We start from the raw sequence: 21,824 nt of genomic DNA, 5'->3' as shown, positions 1-21,824 counted from the left end.
AATGATCCAATCTTTAATTGCTACGTCTCAGCTTTATTTAGTTTTCTCCTCCACTATGTTTGAAAGCTTTTTTCCCTCATAATCATTCCTATAGCAAACACATAAGTTTAACTCAAAGCAGTTACTTGCATTACCTGAAGAATGCAATGCCAGAGAAATGTTTTGTTAAGCACCATTTTATCATTATTTGTAAATTAGCAGTGCTTATCCGCTCACGGTATTTATTAAGTAAACATATTCCAAATAATAAGTAGTGTTAATTAAATCATGTAACTTACATAAACTCACTAAGAATTCATAATTTCCTATTTGATAAAATAGGATGAAATATTTCTTTTTGGATTTCTCAAAATATAGCTTCTTAGATTCACTGAGGTTATGTTTGTGACACCACAAGTTTGAGTTCTCATTCAAACTTATTTTTCTAGCTTAAATTCACACAGTACAAATAAAAAGCTTCCAAACTGTTTTGGCTGTTTTAACAAAGTAAATGTTTCTATTTTTCATGAAATTGGAACTAGAAACAATCTTCAATACTTTGGACATCTTACTGCCCAAGCTCTTCACCCCACCTCCTCTACATCTCTGCCTCCACAGTTTATCATCTCTAAAACATTTTGCATTTGTCATCTAAACATTGCTATAAGCTGCATAGGTCAGCTGTTTTTGGCTCAGTGTTCCAAATTCAGGTTTTGATCTTTACATTTTTCTGGGGCAAATATCAGTACATATTTCCAGACAGAGTCCCTTGTGACTTTTTTTAGTAGGTAGTTGAGATTTATTTTTAATTTCTTTTCTTCGCATAACCACAAGTGAAAAGACTGCAGGTTGTAATTTACCAAAATGCCAATTCTGTGCCTTTGCTTCCAGACACGGCTCTTTTATGTCACATGTGAGTTAAGAGTGATAGAGATGTAATGGCCTAATTAATACAAACTTTAGCATAGCTATCCAATTATGTTAGCATATGTAAATATTTCTATCAGAAAACATTTACATAGCAACAAAATCCTGGTTTTGGTAAACTGCTAAGAAAATTCAGAGAAAAATAATATCTTTTGGATTAGTTATAAGGTTAAATTGGATTCTTCTGACAGGACTGGCATTTCAGATTTTATTCAGATGATGCAGCACAAGCACAAAAGAATTCAATATTTTACATTCTGCATCCATGTACCTCCTAACTAGCTAGTTGGAGCCAGAATCATTTAACCTGGAAGTGTAATTTCCTCATATCTTTCAAATTGCACTACATACACAGATGTTTACTCCAGTTTTCCATCTAAACCAGAGAAGAGGAAAGGGGTAAAAATGAACTTACTTTTGTAATTGCATTCTCTCCTGTGATCATTAAATGTGTTTTATCTTTAACATACTAAAATGCTGCTGTACCGCAAGGGAGGACTAACTCTTGACTTAACTTACTACATCTGAGAAATCCTACAGATTTGTATTTTAAGGCTTCCTGCAAGAATGTGTCTTCCATATTATTTTCCAAGGCCTATTGCAATGTTTTATCAGCAGAAATCCAAAAACATTCCTTAAACTTTTATGTAGACTGTGAACCAGTGTTTTGAATTTAGAAATTTTTTTTTTTTTTTTTTTTTTTTTTTGGTTTTTCAGGCTGCATCCACGGCATATGGAGGTTCTCAGGCTAGGGGTCGGTCGAATCGGAGCTACAGCCACTGGCCTATACCACAGCTGCAGCAACATGGAATCCAAGCTGTGTCTGGGAACTACAGCACAGCTCACAGCAATGCCAGATCCTTAACCCACTGAGTGAGGCCAGGGATCGAACCTGCATCCTCATAGATCCTAGTCAGTTTGGTTAGCCACTGAGCCACGAAGGGAACTCCCTGCATTTAGAAATTTTGATTGTCATTATCAAGTAATATATAAGCAAGTTTTCCCTACATTTAATTTTAAGTTCCAAAACCCAAATGAGACATGAAGAATATTGAGATGATCCAGAAAAAGGAAAATAAAAAAGAGACAATATAAGAATGGAAAATATGCCTGATGATGAATACTACTGGGAGAAATGTAAATGTTCTCCAGTATTTAATGAACATGATCTAGATAGTAATAATCAACTGCTCGATTTTCACAAAGTATAAGAATTAATTAAACTAAACTATGAAGAAGAAGTTAGACTTAGGGCTATAAAAGATACAAACAATTTATCAGATGGCTAAAACTAATACAGATACCTAAGTTAAAAAACAGTTTATCTCATGGGAACAGTAGCTATCTTTACATTTTCAGTGAGTAGTACACTGATTGTAGTACCATAGTTGTTAAATAATATTTGTTGACTAGATGAATGGAAGAAAAATTGAAATAGATTGTTACTGATACTCTGATTGCTTCCCAGATGAAGAAATTCCTCTCTCTACAACCTATGTCTGCACTTATCTTACTCCAGAAGCAACCTGTACTGCGAATTCATTTTATCAACAACAGGATTACTTTCAAGCAGAACAAGAAAGCAATCATTCTAGCTGGGCTGATCACAGGAACCACTTGACTTTTTGGGATCCTGAAATGCTGTGTCTGGTTTCCTACTCTGTTTTTTGTTTCTTACTATTGCCTGTTTGTGTGTGTGTGCATGTGTGTGCGTGCATGGTTCCTAGTCGGATTCTTTTCTGCTGTGCCATGATGAGAACTCCTAAAATAATTATTTTTTAATAAATTCAAAAGTATTACTACAGCTTCACTTGCAGGATGATGTAATTAATTGAGTGGGTAAAAAAGTGGTTGATCCTACTAGAATTTCTATAAATCCTAGGGTTTATTCATTGAAGGATTGATTGGGCACTTTCTCCACCATGCCCCAATGCTGGGAACTGCTTCTTTGGAAATTAGGAGTATTAGATGAGATAGTGATTTTCCTATTGGCTCTTATAGCCAAACTGTACTCTTCCTTCGTTCAGTGTATTAGTTTGCTATTGTCACTTAACAAATTACCACAAATTTAGTGTCTTAATACAACACAAATTTATCTTACAATTCTGAAGGTCAATACCTCAAAATGGTTCTCATTGAACTGAAATCAAGGTGTCTGTAGGACTGTGTTCCTTTTGAAAGGTCTAGAGGAGAATCTGTTTCCTTTCCTTTTCCAGCTTCTAGAAGTGGCTTGCATTCCTCGGTTTGTGGCCTCTTTCTGCAGTGATTGAAGGAGATCGATTTATTGGAGCACTCAATTCTCCATCCATTTAACATGTACTTTAAAAAAATCATTTGTTGGGAGTTCCCATCTTAGCTCAGCGGAAACAAATTCGACTAGTATCCATGAGAATGCCTTGCTCAGTGGGTTAAGGATCCGGCATTGCCATGAGCTGTGGTGTAGGTCACAGATGCAGCTCAGATCCCATGTTGATGTGGCTGTGGTGTAGGTTGGCATCTACAGCTTTGATTGGATCCCTAGCTTGAGAACTTTAATACGCTGAGGGTGTGGCCCGAAAAGGCAAGAGAATAATAAATAAAAAATAAAAAATAAAATAAAAAAATTTATTGGGGTTTCCACTGTGGCTCAGCAGATTATGAACCCAATATAGTATCCCTGAGGATTCAGGTTTGATCCTGGCCTCACTCAGTGGGTTAAGGATCTTGCATTGCCCCAAGCTGCAGTATAGGTCACAAATGTGGCTCAGATCTGGCATTGCCATGGCTCTGGTATGGGCTTCAGCTGCAGCTCTGATTCAACTGCAGCCCAGGAATTTCCATATGCTACAGGGCCGGCCCTAAAAAGAAAGATTAAATAAGTAAATAAATAAACACTTATTAAGTAGGATCCAAAGAAGTTTGCCTTCAACAGGTACTCAGTGCTTGACCAGAATTCCTACTCTCTGACATAATACTATTAGATGTATCTAAATGTACATCTGTTATGGGTTGGATTACATCTTCCAAAAAAAGGTATTTTGAATTCCTAACCCCCCAGTACCTCAGAATGGGGTCTTATTTGGAAATGGGCTCCTTAAAGATGTAATTAATTAAGAAGAGTTCCTTCGGGGGTCAGGTGAGCCCCTAATCCATCATGATTTTTGTCCTCAAAAGACCATAGCCACATGCAGATGCAGAGGCAGAGACCAGGGAGACTTCCTGTGAAAATGGAGGCCAAGACTGGATGCATCTACAAGCCAAGGATTGTCAAGGATTGCCCACCATCATCAGAATTGAGAACATCACAAATAGACTTGTCCTTGGAGCATCTGGAAGAAACAATCTTGCCAACAGCTTGCCTTTTAGTCTCCAGAACTGGGAAAGAATAAATTCCTATTTTTCAATCCAGTTTGTGGCACTTTGTTATGGAAGTGTAGGAAATTAACACATCTGGAGAACTTCATACTCACTCTTTATGAGACCTTAATGATGGGTCCTGGTGAGTAGGAAATAGCAAGTATTCTAGATGCTTTAATAAGATATTTGTGTGAGAGAATTTGGAAATAAAGTCCAAAAATTTCAGAGATGATCACTTTGATGAAGTTTCTGGCAAAGTAGTTTGAATAAGGTATACCTTTAAAATTGACTGATACTGAAAATACTGCAAGAGAAAATGGAACTTATCCAAGAATTAGAGAAATCATATATAACAGCAAAAAAGAAGAGAAACACTTATCCTATTTTTACATTTTTTTTAAAGAATAGAGTTTTTTCATACATTCGTTATAGTTCTCCAACTAGACAAACAGATCTTATACCTCTAAGATATGGACTGTACCTTCCTCTTTGCTAATAAACACTCTAATAATATACACATGTTGTTTACAGATTCAACAATTATTTAAGTGTCTCAAGTTTTCATAATATACACATAAGTAATTAATCCTTCTTGATGAATTATTCTGTACTATCAGGGTTTAAAGATACTGAAATTGAAATTTTGTAAAAGTATTTCAAATTTTATGTAATAAAGCTTGATGCTTCTATGGAAGGACTGATGGAAGGCATAAGTAAAACATAAAAAGTCACCATCAAATCTAGACAGTTGTCTGAGAAGAGTTTTGGAATGAGCTAAAAAGAGAGTATTTATTCCAGCACAGTGTCTTTGCCTCTTTTTAAAGCCTGAAAGCAACACTTTAAAATCCTCTGTAGGTATGTAAGAGGTCACTCTTTCTCTGACTCTCCTAAGAACAGGTTAACCCTCTGACCCTGAAAGCAGCACTATACTGATTAGGAACAGAAGTTATTTCTTTTGAAGAAAGAAAGAAGTTGTTGCTTCTTTTGGTATCCTCATTGTATCTTTCCTGGAGCAAAACTAGATCAGATTTTAAGAAATCTATAACTCCATGATTCTATTATTTAAATTCCAATTATAAAGGTAGAATAGATTAGGTAGAGAAATGTCATCCCCCGCCCAAGGCTACCTCCGAAATCCCTGCCACAGGGAGAACTGGAACACAAGCCTCCCTCCAAGTACTAAAGTCATATTTTCTATTTGTCATATTCTTTTACTTACCTAAAACAGTTCTTTTTCATATTTAAATAATACATATATTTTAAAGGGTAAAAGCTACCACTATATTATCTCATTTCCCTGTCTTATAAGCCAGCCCGCTCCCCACAGTCTCATAAGTGATGAGACAAATTCCTCAAATCATGAGACTGTGAATTTAATGTCATCTTTCAAAGAAGGATTCTTTGTGCTAAAAGCAGGTGCGCCGGTGTGAATATGTGGCTGTCCCATATTGAGGAGCCATACATTTCACAGTTAAGCTCCACACACAGAAATAAACAGCCATATGGCAAACAAACTTACTTTTTACTGCTTCATTTTATTTGTTTCAAAATAGTGCAATGCCACAAATCCAGAATATTAACAACGCTCCATCTGGAGAAATGTAAGTTTTGGAGCCCCAAACCAGCACTTTAGCATTCCTACAAAACTTCAGAACTTCAACTGACTCCAAACTTGGAACAAGCTTTATGTCAACCCAGCATGTCTTCCCAATGTTAGACTAGTGACTCGATTTAAAATGTGTATAAAATGGGAAATTTCATAATTCTGGAAATATTTTTAAAAGTTGCCCCACTTGTATATGGTTCTAATAGGCTGTTACATTGTTTATTAATAAACAGCTGTATAAATTTAGTTAGTTTTATTTACCTCCTATTTAGCAGTGGGAAAAAGGAATGTGTAAAGGATTCTGCGGATATGTCTTATCTGCATTTAGAAACCTAGCTGTTTAGATTAGAAATAAGTGACTGATATTTTCTTTGATAGCTCAACATAAATTTTCCTTACATTTATTTGGATTTTCTAGGCAGGGTATAAGAGAAGAAAATTAGCAAAAGATGGGTTATTATTTCAAGAGACTTAATATAAATATTTATAATTGATTGCAATGGATCTAAAGATATGCTAGCTATACAATTTATTTGATGAGAAGTTAAATGTACTAATTGGAAGTGATGTCTTTTTGACCATTGGGAAGCTGCAGAATCTGGATGGTAAATCAGAAAAACAAGTAAATCAAATGAAATTCAGGATTATATTTTTAGGAAAAGTCCTAGCATGTTGTTGATTTCTTTATTTATTCATTTTCTGTTTTTTTTATTTGTTTTTGTTTTCCTTTAAACCATATGAGAGGTATTTAATTTTAAAATACTATCAAAACACACATGTGCATGCACACAACGAATATTTGCAGAGTGAATGCACAGGAAACAATCACTCACTGGTAGCTGGTAGTTGCAGCCTTACATTTTCAAGGTCTCCTGTCTTAACTATTAAATTTTTACACAATGAAATTGCTATAGATCAGGTATAAACAGAAAAAGGAGACATGTGTGTAGTGACCAGTATGTATATGTTTAATGCTACATCAGAAATTAAAACCTACTCAGGTAAAATTAGGTCACTATCTACAAGTCTCCCTGAAGTGCCAGTTTCATACTGGGTTTCAGTCTTATTCTTCTAAACTCCTCCAGGAATGAGATCTGTTTTGTCTATTAAAGTTCCAGTTGTCACTCTTCCTACTTCTAACTGGATCTGTTGCACCAAAATGGTGGACCAAAGGATTGAGATGCTAATTATATGACTCATACTCAGGACTTGGAACTCAAATATTTCTAATTTGGCACACATTCCCCAAAACTGGGGCAGAACTATGCCTTGTTTCAGCAAGAAGCGATCAAAGTGTCATCACCCCATTTCCTGAAAAATAAATCGAGGCTGGGATTAAAACCCAGTCCCTCTGCAGAGTTTATGGCTAACATCTCTATCCAAAATGATTATTCATTCCCTTTCTTGTCCAACACTCATTCTATTCAAGAATAAAGAGTAGCATAGGAAAGGGATGAATGATATTGAGCAGGATCCTGGGGAAGCCCTGGGTATGGAAGACTTTCTGTACTCCCCACCCCACCTGCTTTGCTTCTCATTTGTAGGGACTAGGCTTCAGCCTCCATGACCTTTACTGAGAGCAGGTTCAAAAGTTGCTAATCTGGAGAGGGAGGGTATGAGAGAAAAGGGAGGAACAGTCAAGAAACAACAGTGCAGCCTGGATGTGCAGGGTCCTAGTTCTGCGTCAAGGGATACACATAAAAATACCTTTGAGCACTTCTGCCAAACTGAAACTCCCAACAAATGGAAGATGTTAACTATTTGATGAAGCATTCTTCAGTCCAGAGGAAAAGTCATAGTTTGACAACCTCAGAACCACTGTTGCTCATAGGTTTCCAGGAGAATGGTGACAGACACCCCCATCTCCATGTTGCTGGTCACCTTGGAGATGCACAAGATTTATACCCTCTCCCAGAATGCTGAGTCCAGATTGGGCAGCAAGAAACAATGGCCTGCAGAAAACAACGGCCTATGTAGATTAACCACCTACAAAGATTAATTGCCCTTTGTCAGGGACTCAACCCCTTATCTCTCCCCGACCTTGCCCTCTTCCTTCTTCATTGTTCCCCACAACAAGTTCCTGCCATAAACTCCCAACACAGATTCCCACCACAGACCCCTTACAAAGCTAACATCTCCTAGCAATCAGTGCTGAAACCATCTTGAGCTCAGTCCATCCACATCAGACACCTCAAAATGTTCCTCTGGCTTTACCAATTTGGCTTTACCAACTTGGCTTTGCCCTTTCCTCCTTCAGTAAACCTAACAGAGACTTCCTGAAGCACATTAAAGTATTACAGGCCCTGCACACACCATAAACCTTATCAGCAATCCCGCTCTTCTACCAGTGCTATAGAATTCCTCACCAAATCCTGAGGGGAGGAGGGGAGGACGTAGTTTATAGAGACATTAACCCACCACCCTGTACCCCTTTGCCCAGCAAAGCAATAAAACTATTCTTTTTTCCATCCCCTAAAACAAAACAACATAACAAAGCAAATAAATTTTTTAAAAAATCGCTTAACACTGTTTTAAAAAAAAAGAACTAGGAAGCAGTGCAGGAGCACCTTGTGTGTCATTTTGTGATCAAAACCTTTTTCTCCCAACCTCAGAAGGAAAAATTATACTTACTTATCACTATTTTCATGTTCCTTGTTTTTGTTCCTTTTTTTCCCCTTTAAGGCCTTAACACTTATATATCCATCACAAAATGTGGGGTTTAGTTCCGGGATCAGCAAACATTTACTGTAAAGTCTAGATAGTAAGTATTTTAGTCTTTTCAGGCCATTGGTGTTGCTGAAATTTGGTTTCTGTCCACTGGTCCTGAATAGAAATTTGAAGACTGAGTTTTGGGTGAAGGAGGAAAAAAAAAAATTAGCTTTATTACTTTGCCAGGCAAAGGAGAGCACAGAGGTTAATGCCCTTAAGACCGTGCCCTCCTTAGGGGAGATTAGGAAGTGATTTTACAGTTTGGAAGTAGAAAATAGAGCCAAAGATAAGGATCAGGGTAGGTATAAGAATGTATTCTTTTTCAAAGCTGGTGTTTAGAGGTCCCAGGACGGGTTCTGGTGGTCCTCTTCTTAGGTTTTCATTTGTTGGGGGTTTTAGTTCTGCAGAAGAACTCAAAGGTTATTATTATGCATGTTCCTTGAAGAGGAATCAGTGCCCTGCCCAAGGCTGCACTACTGTTTCTTGACAATTCCTTCCTGGTCTCTGGAACCCCTCTCTTCCCTGATTAGCAATTGTTTGAAACTCAGGGAAGGTCGCAAGGCTGAAGTTTATTCCCTAAAAACAAGAAATGGGAGACACAGAAAGCCCTGCGTCCGGGGGCCCTAAGGGTCCTGCTATGTTTAATTGGGGTCTTTGTTGCAGCCACATAACCCAGCTATTACAGCACAAAGAGATCCATAGATAATGTGTGAAAGAATGAGCATGTCTCTGTTGCAATAAAACAATTTACAAAAACAGATATGAGACCAGATTTGACCAATAGGCCATAGTTTCTGACTCCTGGTTTGGTTTTTCTGGCTTTTGAACTTTATGTAAACAGAATCAACATTTACTGTTTTTGGTTTTAAGTTTTTGTTTTTCTCACTCAATGTTGCTTTTGTAAAATACATACACTGATGCTGCAGTTTGTTCATTTTCATTGTTGTTTAATATTCTATTGCATGAATATGTCACAGTTCATTTTTTCCTTTCTACTCTTGATGAATTTTTGAATTGCTTTAAGATTTTGGCTATTATAATGCAGCTATGAATATTCTGGCTGATGGATCTAGGTGCACATGTGAATGAATTTTACCAGTATAAATCCTTATGGATGTAATTATTGGGCCATAGAGGATGCATAAATTCAAGTGTACTAATTAGCACCAATCTATTTTCCAAAGTGGTGGAATCAACTGACACCATCATCAGAACAGTATGTGAGTTTCAGTTATTTCCTGTCATCCATCTATCTACCTACCTACCTATCTATCTATCATCTATCTATCTTCAATTTTTGATAGATGTTCAATGTGTGCTTGGAAATAAATTTTGCATAACACACCTTTTTTTAACCCATTACTTTCACCCATTTTGTATTTTGCACTTTGTCTCTCTCTCCCTTTTTTGGGGGGGTGGGGGGGCTGAACCCATAGCATATGAAAATTCCTGGAGCTAGGGGTTGAATCAGAGCTGTAACTGAGGCCAACACCATAGCCACAGCAATGCCAGACGAGAACTGTATCTGCAACCCACACCACAGCTTGGGGCAATGCTGGATACTTAACCCACTGAGTGAGGCCAGGGATTGAACCAGCATCTTCAGGGAGACTAGACAGGTTCTTAACCTGCTGAACCACAATGGGGAACTTCTATTTGTCTCTTGAAGATAGCATATAGTTGGTCTAGTTCTCCCAATATGACAGTGCTTGTCAGTAAACGAAACCATTTTGCCCATTTGCACTGAGTATAATCATTATCAAAATTTTGGCATTAAATAACTGTCCTGTGTAAGACTATATCCCAATTTTCCTTCATTTCCCCTCCCCTTTTATCATCTTTCAGTTTGAATAAGTATTTTTTAAATTTTTTGGTATTCAACCCTTATACTTGGAAGCTCCATATGCTCCAGGTGCAGCCCTAAAATGACAAAATACAAAAAAAGAGAAAAAAATGGAGTTCCCATTGTGGTGCAGTGTGCAGGAAACAAATCTGACTAGCATCCATAAGGAATCAAGGTCTATACCTGGCCTCGCCCAGTGGGTTGGGGATCCAGCGTTGCAGTGAGCTATGGTGTAGGTCACAGATGCAGCTTGGATATCACATTGCTATGGCTGTGGTGTAGGCCAGAAGCTGTAGCTCCAGTTCAACCCCTAGCTTGGGAACTTCCATATGCCATGGGTGCAGCCCTAAAAAGAAAAAAAAATTATTAAAGTATAGCTGATTTACAAAGTTCCTTCAATTTCTGCTGCAGAGCAAAGTGACCCCAGCCACACACACACACACACACACACACACACACACACACACACACACACTCACACACACACACACACACGTACATTTCTTTTTTTTCATATTATCTTCCATCATGTTCTAACCCAAGAGACTAGACACAGTTACCTGTGCTGTACAGTAGGACCCCATTACTTTTCCATTCTAAATGTAATAATTTGCATCTACCAAGCTCAAACTCCCCATCCATCTCCTTCTCTCCCCTCTCCCCCTGGCAAACACAAGTCTGCTCTCCAAGTCCACCATCTGTTTCTGTTTTATAGATAGAATAATCTGTGCCATATTTTAGATTCCACATATAGGTGATATCATATGTCTTCCTCTTTTTGACTTACTTCACTTAGTAAGAATCTCTAGTTCCATCCATGTTGCTGCAAATGGCATTATTTTGTCCTTTTTATGACTGAGTAGTATTTCTTGTGTATATGTACCTCACTTTCTTAATCCAATCACCTATCAATGGATATTTGGGTTGTTTCCATGTCTTGGTTAATGTGAATAGTACTTCAATGAACACAAGATTAGTCACTACCTCTTTGGAATACTTAAACTGTAGTCTTTTTGGTGTTAGATGATCTCATGGTATTGTTTTCCAGTGAAGTATTATTAGTGGAAATTCCCTGAGATCTAGGATCAATGTATTTTCTGCAACAGAGGACTGGAAATTACTTCCATCAGGAGAATGGGTCACTCTCAATTGCGGACTATCACAAAGTAGATCTATAGATTTGTGTTTATCTAGCCTATCCAAGCTGTGCATGCCTGGATGCAAATCTATATAGGGGCCACAGAGTCTCTGCTTGTTTGTTTTTACTTCAGCTACTCTAACTCAGCTTCCTGGCAAAATTAGCTAGTGGCTCTGAAATTTGGAGAAGATGTGAATGTTTAATTCTTGTCCCTCCTTAACTGAGAGTGTTTTATTTCTAGCTCGTGGGGACGTTCTCCTAAAATGTCACATTATTGTCTCAGTTTTAATGTTGATGTTACATACTTATATGTGAACTATGGGCAAATACCAAGACAAAAGATATTTTATTTCTCAGATATTATTCTCATCTCTCTTGATTAAGAACACTTGTATACATATGGTCATGAATGATCCCACAACAGGGCAATGAAGCCAGTATTACAAAATTTCGGAAATGATAAAAATTTCATGAAGTTCAAGTGAATAAGAGACAACATCACAATTAATTAATTTTTCTAAATTTGAACTGTGTCCTCTTTACACTGTTATATATTTACTTTTCTTCAAAATTAAAAAAGCAGATATTTTTACTACAGAATCATAAAATATGTAGATCCTTTCCCGATAAGATATAAAAACTTATGTTAAATTACTATAATTTTCTACTAAGACTCAGTGGTAAATCTAATAGGCCAGAGAAAAATAACAGATTTTATATCTTGAGAATGGTTATAAATTAAATATACCTTGAATCTAATTCAATTAAAGTCAACAACATTTTTGACAGCCAGGTAAGTGGTAGGCAATTGGTGATGCACCAAAGTACATCAGTGAACATAGCATGGTCCCTAATGTGAAACATTTAAGCTGGATTCTTTAATCTAGGAATATAGTGATGTTTGGGTTAAGCATAATTTACCAAAGGAGGCAGAATGTGATGAAGAAGTGATTGACACTTCTTGAGATGGCAGGCTTCTCTCATGGGAGATAGATGCCTAAACTAGTTCTAAAGGGCAAGAAGATACCAACTAGAGAGATCTGTTGTGTTTAGGGAGAAAGTAGGACATTCTAGCCCAAGGGCATATATTTATTAATGACCAGTGCAGTAGCCTGGAGATTCCAGGTCTCCCAGGAAATTCAGTGTGAGTGTTATATGGGTAGTAAGGAAGGGAGTGGTGCTTTTAAAGAGCCTGGCCAATTAGATGAAAGCATATACAGAAAGGGAGAGACTATTATCCAAATGTGGGTGGTATTAATCCTGTATATAATGGAAAACCATTTTTGTACCTTAACTAGGAAATAATACCATTAGAACTTCATTCAGAAATTTTAATCTGATAGTTAGAGGTCTCTGAGACCCAAGCAATAAAACTCAGCTAAATGTTGTTAGAGTTCCATAGAGCTAACAAGAGCTGAACTGGGGTGAGGCTGAAGAAATATATTTCTTTAAGAAGCAGATAAAAATCAAGTTTTGTTTACTCAAATATTAAAGAAGCTAGACAGGAGAAAAGAGAATATAGACAATTAACCTGCAAGGCTGAAGTTATCTAGAACTACAGTTCTGTCCTTAAAGCATCTACGAATCACTTACTTATTTGAATGGAGACATTACGAAGTTTGCAATAGTAATCAAAGGGAAGACAATAATAAACTATCATTTGAGTGTTCATTCTGTTCCATGTGTTTTCTGAGATTTAGTTATTTATTTATTTTGCCACTCTCTTAGCATGCAGACATTCCCCATGTCAGGATCTATCTATCCTGCGCCATCGCAGTGACCTGAGCAGCAGAAGTGACAAAGCTAGATTCTTAACCACACACCACAAGAGTACTCCAATGTCTTGTTTAAACAAAATCCTATGTGATAGAAACTATTGCTTTCTCATTTTGAAGATAATAACACTAAGATATCAAAGGGTTCAATAACTTGTTCAATATCCCATAACTGTGAAACTAAGATTTTAAACCACATAGTAAAAAGTGTGAATTAAAAATAAAGATATAAGCATTCTGTCAGCCTGAGAAGGATATTTTCCTCAGATGATTTTCTATAATATTTTACCATGGGTATGACACCATTAGATAATTTTACCTACGTCTTAAACTGAAAAGAGGGAATATCTGAAATGTTTTTGTTAATTAGCTCTGGTATTTGAAACACTTTGAAATATAAAACTAGAATTTTTATGAAATGAACATATTTTTAAATAATAGATAAAAGAAATATATTTAATGGATTCAATTTACTCAGTGAAAAAAATTAAAATTTCCTTATCAAAAAAATGAACAAAGATTTCCTAAAATAAAAAACCAATTGGAGATACTTATTAAATCTCCTTTACTCTGCAAATTTGTTTCCTTCCAACCTAATCACATGCATACAAAATTAGGAAAGAAATAAAGATATTTATAAAGACAGAATGTACTCACTCTGTGTTAAGGGAAGAAACTATTGAAAACCTGTCGTTGAAAGGAGTTTCAGACAAATTCACCACTGAATTTAAAGAAGGACGTCCATTGTAGATATACAAACGATCTTGCTTTTTTTCAGAAAAATATCAAATATGCCAAAACCCCACTAATGTCCTCAGTTTAAAGAGCTGGTAAACTGTGCGAAGGTATGTCAAGACTGGATCATACACGCAAAAACTTCTTTGGCAGGATAGGATCAGAAAAAGTAAAAAGTGGAGTTCCCACTGTGGAGCAGTGGATTAGGAATCTGACTATAGTGGCTCTGGCTGCTGCAGAGGCACAGGCTTCATCCCCATCTGCGAACAGTGGGTTAAATGACCCCGAGTTGCTGCAGGATCAACAGATTAGGTCTTAGCTGCTCCGATTCAGTGCCTGGCCCAGGAACTTCCATGGGTATGGTCATAAAAAATAACAATCAATCAATCAATCAATCAATAAAATTTAAATAAATATGTTTTATCTGGCTTTAGCTGCTGTTACATTTGTTCTGGCCTCCTGGAGACATCAATTACCACATATAGTTATTATACTCTCTTTCCTCTATAGTCAATACTTTTATTTCCACTTATTCTTTTTTTTGTGGTCATCTTCATTTGTGACCTTGGATGGGGTCTCAAGTTCATCCTCTATATTACCTATCCTATTAGTATTATAAAGTTTTAAATTATCTTTTTACAACTCTTAATGTAGATTTCAATTCTACTGTATCTTTACTCTCTCTGCAATCTCACTTTATCTTATTTAAATCCCTTTTAACCTCATGCGATTGTCTAATTTATCTTTATGAATTATATTGCTGGAGCAGAATTTATATCTTCCTACGCACTTTAAGCGTATCAAACATTCTTGTGAATTTTCTTCTAGATTATGTAACAGCTATTTTTCAAAGAGATATTAGTCCTCCCATTCTTCTACATGTAGTGCTGATAACCATGGCAAAACTTTACTCTGAATTTTTGCTTGTTGGTTGGAAGTTCTTTTCCTTGCCCAGTACTAGTCAACATGCATGATGCATGGGTTGACTTGTCTTCTGTCCTTTTCTCAGGTCATCCTCAGGAGAGCAGGTTGATATGGACAGATTTCAGACCACATCCAGTCTTGAAGACTTCCACTTAGAACAGCTCTATTCTAATGAGGGTATTCCTTTTTTTATCTTCTATGTCTGTCTCAATTTTAAACTGATTTCATTGAATATGTGAAAAGCTAAAATTTCCTTTAGAGTTCTTATCTTTCCTTTCTTCAATGAACCTACAACTTCCAGAATACATCATGCTAAAATACTGCTTCTTTCAAAGATATTTTTTACAATTTGCAGTCTCTGTTGGAATTCCAAAAACTGGTGGCATGGGTCATTATTCTGATTATCCCTCAGGTATTTTATTGACATATATATATATATACACACACACACACTATAAATATATCTTAGTATTATATATATATTTATTATTATATATATATTACTCTAAGTGATATTAATCTCAGCTTTTTGTAAAGAACTGTACAATAGAAAGCTATTTTCCAGTTTGATATAGACACTAACTTACTGAAAAAAAATGGAGAAAATAAAAGATGTATACTTTTTCTCTTGATTTGCTAGGGGAAAAAAAAAAGCAGTGAATAAAAAAGAGAGATGTACACTTTTTTCCCAGAGGATTTTATGTTCTATGAGAAGAGACTGACATATGATGACTCGTTAGGGCCAAAGTTGATTTTTCTCTGTGTGGCTCCATTTTTCTTAATTAATTGTGATTCCTAACTAGATTTTAATGCTATATTGTCTATAAATCTTGGTATAAAGTATAATTTTAAGTTCCGTCCTTTTTTTGATTTTAATTAGATTTAGTAAAAGTTGCAAGACTGCTGGAGTTCCCATCGTGGCTCAGTGGTTAACGAATCTGACTAGGAACCATGAGGTTGCAGGTTCGATCCCTGCCCTTGCTCAGTGGGTTAAGGATCTGGCGTTGTTGTTGAGCTGTGGTGTAGGTCGCAGATGTGGCTTGGATCCCACGTTACTGTGGCTCTGGTGTAGGCCTGCGGCTACAGCTCTGATTCAACCCCTAGCCTGGGAACCTCCATATGCCGAGGGAGCGGGCCAAGAAATGGCAAAAAGACAAAAAAAAAAAAAAAAAAAAAAAAATTGGAAGACTGCTCAGGAACTTCCAGATGTGTGACATTGAACTAGAATTTCTTTTTCTTTTTTTTTGTCTTTTTATGGGCACGCCTATGGCATATGGAAGTTCCCAGGCCAGGGATCAAATCAGAGCTACAGCTGTCCAGCTTATACCACAGCCACAGCAATGCAGGATCCAAGACAAGTCTGCAACATACACCACAGCTCACAGCAACTCCAGATCCTTAACTTGCTGAGCAAGGCCAGGGATCAAACCCAAGTCCTCATGGAAAATAATCAGGTTCATTACTGCTGGGCCATGATGGGAATTCCCAGAATTTCTGAAAAAAAATTTTTTTGGCTATGCCCATGGCATGTGGAAGTTTCTGGGCCAGGGATGGAATCTGTCACACAGCAGTGACAATGACAGATCTTTAACCCAATAGGCTACCTACCAGGGAACTCTCTCTGAAAATTATTTTTAATGGTACTTAGAATTATATTGTAGTTGTTTGATAAATTCATTTAAAGCAACATATATTTATGTAATAAAAAGGAATTTGATTTCCATTCAAATGTTATTTCACATTTCCCTGAGTTGCACTTTTATATCAACTTAAATATTTTTCATTGTTTTGATAGATACACATATTTATGTTTTATACTTATATGTTTTTCATATAAAGGTGTGCCACTTGCTCTAATATTAATCGCATAAGAGAATAATATTCTAGGTCCATTCTTTCCTTATTTCTAATTAAAACATCTAAAAAATATTGGCTATGTTGCAAGATATTTGATTCTCTGACATATACCTGTGGGTGTCCCACTTCATATTATGAGGTAAGAAGCGCAAATGCTAACCAAAATGCAAAAATTCTTTCATTTCCTGCCAAAGTCTAGGTTCTGTTTTTGCCAAAGTAGAAGAAAAGCACATTATACAGGATATGCTTCTCTGGTTGTTAGTTCTCCTGCCAGTTTCACTTCAGCATCCGAGGGCTAAGAAAGCAGATGGACTCCCCGAGTTAGCATTTGGAATCAAAAGGTGTTTAGAGGACTCTGGCAGTAAGGGCAATTCCTTATTGAGGAATTAGAAAGAAGGGGAAAGGAGAGTAATCTATTAAACTATGCAACTTAGAAAAATTGAATCAATCAGCAGGTATTTTTTTATGTGTGTTTCTGATACTGGATTTGGGATAAAAATTACTTTTGAGTTGGCTTCTCAAATCCAATAGTCAATTCTCAGACCTCATCTTGTCACCATTTAGCACAGCTGGTTTTTTTCTTCGCATTTACGTAGACTACCCACAAAGTTTTTCTAAATTTTTTCTTCCTCTCCCACTAGTTGTTACTTCTCCATAGCCTTTCTGGAACTTTCTCATCTTTATAAGTCTAAATTTTGGAATGCCCCAGGGCTCAGTTTTCAGGCCTCTTTATATTCCTAGGTGATCTCATTTGTCCCCAGGACTTTAAAAGCCATTCATACGCTGATGACCCCAATATTTATATATTTAGTTCAAACACCTTAGATGAATAATAGCTCTGAATTTTTTAAATGTTTAAAATGCTCATTTGAAGGTCTGTTGAGTATTTCAAAAGTGTGTCTTCAAAATTGCTATTTTCTATAACCTAATCCATCTCTCTGTTCTTTATAGCCAATAAATGGCACCACAGTTCCACTTCCACCCATGAAGGAGTACATCCTATGGAATTTATTTTCCCACTGTAAATAAGTCAGAAACTTGACAAATTATATGAAGTGACTTTTTCTACACATTGAACAAGAGACCTATAATTCAATGAGGGGAAGCCTTAACAATGATGTATACATATATTATATCATCACTTTATACACTTTAAATATGTTACAGTTTTGTCAATTATACCTCAAAAAAACTGGGGGGAAGAGAGAGAGAGGGAGTATAGCATTGTGTGGTGCTAGCATCAAAAATGAGCTTGAATGTGTCTTTTCTTCTTTTACTCATACTCTGAAGTATTTGCCTCTCACATTGAATAGGACTGACCTAGGCGGCCAATGTGATTTTGTAGAAATTTTATGGTATGGGGCTTCCAAGGCTAAGTCAAAAAGAAATGGTGATTCCTATCCTGCTCCCTTTAGGAAGGCTTTCTCTGGTGATTCCTACCTTGCTGCCTTTTGGACGGCAAAAAAATCAGATAAAAAGACAGGAGGATATTCCAGGAGCCATGTAGGTACATGTGATGAGAATATGAAATCTCCTGAGAGCCACAGGGAGGATCCAAGGTGGAATCCGACTCTCCACACCCAGATAACCCAGTCTGAAACAACATGTTGACTATAACCTTATGATCAACACTGAGCTAAAACCACCCAGAAGGCTGATTGCTTGATTCCTGATCTACCCCCAACATGTGCAAAATTATAAATTTTTATTGTTCTCAGTTGCAACATTTGAGGATAATATCTTACACAGCCATAAATAAATAATACAGATCTAGAAAACCTGGATGTGGAGAGTTGCTCTAACAAGCCACTACAATGGGGAGGATTATAAACTCAAACAAGGAGCAGAAGCTGAAAGAACTCTTAGGAGAGAGGTAATGAAATACTGAAGTACCTTGACCAGAAGGCTGATGGACTTTGAAGAGGCTGCCAGCTGGGGCTTAAAGAAAAGTGACAATTTTTTTTTTAGAAAGTAAGGGAATGGGAAAACTGAATTATTTAGTTGAAGAATGTTTGGCTACACAGACACCTGCAGTAATGTGTAAAATAGAAAATGTACCTAGTTAACTGGATGGTCTAATTAAGAAAATTTCCAGGCAAAGTGTTTGATAATGTTATCTGGTTTGTCTCTGTTGCTTATAGTAAATAAAATGTGAAGTTTCATGTACACAGTTCCCAAACACCTCCCAGCATATACATGAGCTTGATCTAGTGTAGCTATGCCAATCTTGAGTTTCACAATCCACTATTTAGGACTTTCCTCCTTTCAAATATTTAATGCACAAAATACTCTACAATCTTCACACCATGTGGGGTTAATTCCTCAACTGTCTGCTTCTGTTTATTTTCTGTTGCTGAGATTTCCAGAACGACTTGCAGCTCAATCAGCCTTCACTTACTGGATAAGAATTTGTCACCTGAATTTTCTCATAGTGTTTTACTCTAGGAAAAAGAAAGAGATATATAAGAAAACAAGATGTTTGAGGAGTTCCCATCGTGGCTCAGTGGTTAACAAACCTGACTAGGAACCATGAGGTTGCTGGTTTGATCCCTGGCCTTACTCAGTGGGTTAAGGATCCGGCGTTGCTGTGAGCTGTGGTGTAGGTTGCAGATGCGGCTCGGATCCCATATTGCTGTGGCTCTAGTGTAGGCAGGCAGCTACAGCTCCGATGGACCTCTAGCCTCGGAACCTCCACATGCCATGGGAGCAGCCCTAGAAAAGGCAAAAAGACACACACACACACAAAAAGAAATAAGATGTTTGAGGTAATAAGCTGTTACCTCAAACATCTACAAAGGTAGAGAAAAGCTTACCTCCTTTCTTATTGTTTGAGACCCTAAGTTTCTGAACCCTTGGGTTCAGAAGAAGAAGAGAAGAGGGATGGTATAGAGAACCTTCAGGCTTACAAATGGGCAGAGGATGAGTGATCTGTGGAGTCATATTTTCTTTTCTTTTTTTTTTTTTTTTTTTTTTTTGCTTTCTAGGACTGCACCCATGGCATATAGAGGTTCCTAGGCTAGGGGTCTAATCGGAGCTGTAGCCGCTGGCCTACACCACAGCCACAGCAACGCCAGATCCGAGCCACGTCTGCAACCTACACTACAGCGCATGTAATGCCAGATCCTTAACCCACTGAGTGAAGTCAGGGATCGGACCAGCAACCTCATGGTTCCTCGTTGGATTGGTTTTCTCTGTGCCACGACGGGAACTCCATGGAGTCATATTTTCCAACCTGCTGAAAAGGTCTTGATTTCAGCGTGTCCAAAAATAAGTTACAAGCAGTTCAGCTGTTGTGTTATACAAAGTTCTGTTGAAGAAACCGGAAGTGTTCAGCTTATAGACCAGACTTGGGGAATGAGTTATCTCCAAACATTTTAAGAAAGATCATTTGGTAACAGGGTATAGTTTGGGATATTTATTTGTAAAACATAAAACTAGAATTGATATTTAAAAGTACAGGGAGATATCTTTTTATCTAATGCAGAACCATATGACAGAAAAATTCTCTTATGGAAAGACTAGCCTCCTAAAGTTCTGAGTTCTTCATTCTGTTAGAGAAGAGATTCATGTGCTCAGGGGATATTTAAACCAAATGATCTATAATTCTTTTCTAATCCATTCTTTTCTCTTCCTAATATTTTGTTATTTGAGAGAGAAAAAAGAAAAACAAAGTGTAATGTCATAGGAATTTAAAAAATTAAAATGGCCAATTTTCAAATCACACTCCATCATTCTTAACACAGCTTCCATTATTATTGGAATATTTGGAGTTTTTTTTTTTTTTCTGTGTTAGTCAAGCCAAGGCAAGTGAAATAATGTCACATTCTTATTCAGCTCATTTAATTTAATTTTTCTTTTATATTCTGGAAAAAATTAAAATATCAGACACATGGGTAGGCTAGTTCCAAAGAGTTTAGTACATTCACTGTTAACATAAAAAACATTTCACAGTGGTTGTGAATACTCTTGGTTATAAGTGGTCAGTTTTCTAGTCATAGCAGTAGTTATGATCAGAAAAGAAACAGTCAGTAAGTGATTGATTCAGACCTGAAAATCAAATATGGTTATAGTCATCTATTTATCCACTGGGGGGGGACGATTCTTATAGTAAAAAGATACTGATGGGAGGTTACAAAAAAAATCCTTTCCTCAGAATCTCACAGTATAGAAGACAGAGCTAAACCTTTAGAAAAGTAAATTCAAAAGAGTCAGATAAGGAGGTAAAGTGAAGGTAAAGAATAATATGGGTGCTTTAGGGGTGAACATTTATTGCCCATCTCTTGGCAGAAGGAGATCTATTAATTGCTTTTCCTTACAGCCTCAAGCAGTCTCATTCCTAAAAAAAAAAAAGGAACATCTTAATTTTGTGGAAATTAGCACTAAGGACCAGAGGAAGTAGAGATGGGTGTGTGTGTTCAGCTCTGCACTTTCTTCTGGGATCCAATCTATTTACAGAGGGCATGTTCAGCTCTATTCCAGAGAAATCAATGGTGATCACACATAGGTTCTGAAGTGTTCAGTACCAGGAAGTCCACTTATCCTTCATTGCTTCATGGGTTTTATTCATATTAGAGGTTTCAGAAAATATTTTTTACTATTAAACATCTGACTTCTGTACTTTGACTAACAGTGATCTTACTATAAAGATATGTGATGCTTTTTCACCTCTAGGAAAAAAGAATACAATTATACAATTGTATATTTATACAATTTGTACAATTACAAAGGTATTACTTTAGAGATTTGTGCATGTGAAGAAGCCTCATTAATATTAAAACTCTATAGTATCTGATAACTAAATATCAGAAGCGACATCTACCCCAAAGATATTTATGACTTATATATACATGCTCACATATACTGTTTGTAAAAGGAAGGGGCAAATTTTTAAGGAATGTTCTGAAAAAAAATCTTTCCACAGGAACTCTAAAAAATGTACATATACCAAGAGGGCTATAATCTTTCAGTTACCATTGTAATCTTGAATTCTTGTAA

The sequence above is a fragment of the Sus scrofa genome, chromosome 5 (assembly GCF_000003025.6).
Source record: "Sus scrofa isolate TJ Tabasco breed Duroc chromosome 5, Sscrofa11.1, whole genome shotgun sequence".
In the NCBI taxonomy this organism is placed as follows: Eukaryota; Metazoa; Chordata; class Mammalia; order Artiodactyla; family Suidae; genus Sus; species Sus scrofa.
The sequence above is the reverse complement of the archived record's forward strand: the minus strand, read 5'-3'. Positions refer to the sequence as shown.